The following is a 2,153-nucleotide window of genomic DNA, read 5'->3' as shown; positions in this document are numbered from 1 at the left end:
AAAACAAGTTCCGCGGGACCCCAGATATCTCCCCCCGCCCCAGACACCTTGCCACCTTGCTCCCAGCTCCGAGCTCTCCATCAGGTCACTCTCCCCCCCGCCCCAGACGTACTGACACCTTGCTCACCGCTCCGATCTCTCCAATCGGTCACATTCTCTCCTCCCTTTTTTTTAAGAGGGAGGCAGGGCGAGGAGGTTTGTTGCTCACTTACCTTCCCAATGATGCTTCCCACCTCCTGGGATGGAAACAAAAGCGGTAATTAGTCAGCGCTTAAAAAAAAAAAATCGAGTCCCAAGCTTAAACAACCTCCTTTTATAGCCAAAACAAGTTCCTCGGGACCCCAGATATCTCCCCCCGCCCCAGACGTACTGACACCTTGCTCCCAGCTCCGAGCTCTCCATCAGGTCACTCTTTTCCCCCCCCCCTCCCCGGGCTGTTATTTTTATTGATGCGCTTGCGCTTTCAAAGCGCTGCCTCGCTCGTCATGAGATATCCAGGAGCCGGCCGGGTGCCAAGGAACACATTCCTAACACCGCTGCCTAATGGCTGCAATAACGAGGCAGCTCCGAGAAGTCCAACCGACGGGATTTACTGCCATGGAAGCACCCAGCCTCCATCCAGTCTGCCGGAAGGGCCAGCCCTGCATCGGGTGAGGGGGCTTCGGCACGACCCCGCGCCCCACGGACACGTACCTTTCCGTGCATAAGTAGTCGGATGGTGAGCGTGACATTTAAACCACCTTCAATGACACCGGTGTCCATCTTGAGCTGCGTTGGGTTGAGTCAGGCTTCGTCAGTGGTCAGATCTTTGGTCGCTGGGCGAGCGGAGCTACGAACGAGAGAGGGGTTGCGTTTTGAGGGGCTCTGCCAACCCTCCCCAGCCGGTTTCAGACCCATCCCAGGGGGGTTTTCAAGCCCCACTACGCTTTCTTCTCCCCTTGAATATCCCCCCTGGCAGTTTTAGGGCCACGCTCCTCTCCAGGCAGCGATCAGGAGAGCCGATCCACGGCGGTTCAGCTCCCCAACAGGCTGGCTCCCTCCTGCCAGGCATTTTCCAGGGCGGATGGTCTGAACTGGCACGATCCCACCTGCATCGAGCAACAGCCGGAGCCGCCAGGGTCTCGCTCGTCCCCTGCCTCCTTCCAGCCCCGCTCCTCGCAGAGGCTTCGCCTACAGCTCCGGGGGACTTGCCTCTACTTGCGAGCCCCACACCTTAAATCTAGATTACGAGCTTTCCTCCGCAGCTGCGTGTGGACACACATGCGCCAGACGGAGCGACCGCCCCGTTTCCCTTCGGTTTAACCCGCTTGGGAAGCCGGGCTGTTGAGAAGAAAGAAAATAATAACTTATCTGCGCCCTGAGCCTGCACGGGGAGGCCTTTCGGACCGGTTTCCAAGTTGATTTACTCAAACCAGATAAGGCCACATGAGCACACGATCAGGTTTCAAACAACCTCCGGCCTGAGTCGACAGCAGTTGCAAAACACCGCGACCGGCCACCAGCTCGGCTAGTCAGGCATTTAACTTTTAAAAATAAATTAAATAAGCTGAATTTCAGCTCTTGTTTTTATCAGTCCGGCTGGTCACCACCCCATCAAAGTTTAACCAAGCCCAGGGAAAGAAGAAGCCGGGGCGAGGGCAGGGGGGATTAATCTGGCAGGGGACCGGGCCAAGCGGGCAGCGCTGCCGCGCTCCGGGTTAATGCTCTTTTAAGGGGAACCCACTGGTACAGAAGGGTTTGGGGTTTTTTTTGCCATAGCGAGGAGCTACGGCCTCCTCAAAACTCAGCCTGACGTCCCGTCGGATCCAAAAAGGCGCCCGTTTGCTTAGTTTGGAAAGAAGGGCCCAGGATCCGAGCCCGGCAGCCGCAAAACCAGGAGGAGAGTCTAGACCCGAGCCCACGAGTTGGTTGTTTACGAGTTTCCTGGTTCACCGGAGGTGGCAGGAGCCTCGCTGGCACCCGCCGCCGTCTCTCCGGCTCTGAACCCACTCCTCCTCCCACCGGTTCAGCGTCCCAGTTCGCCTTCGTTAGCATTAATTTGCTTTCCTAGCAGCGGTTTTGCCAGTCGAACGAGCTTGGGTCGGTTACGGGGCCACCTCGCAGCCCGCCGGGGACAAAAGGAGCTGACCAAACCTGCCGGGTTACGCAAAGGG

Source organism: Aptenodytes forsteri, unplaced genomic scaffold (genome assembly GCF_000699145.1).
Source record: "Aptenodytes forsteri isolate BGI_AS27 unplaced genomic scaffold, ASM69914v1 Scaffold162, whole genome shotgun sequence".
NCBI classification, from domain to species: Eukaryota; Metazoa; Chordata; class Aves; order Sphenisciformes; family Spheniscidae; genus Aptenodytes; species Aptenodytes forsteri.
This window is presented reverse-complemented; position numbering follows the sequence as displayed.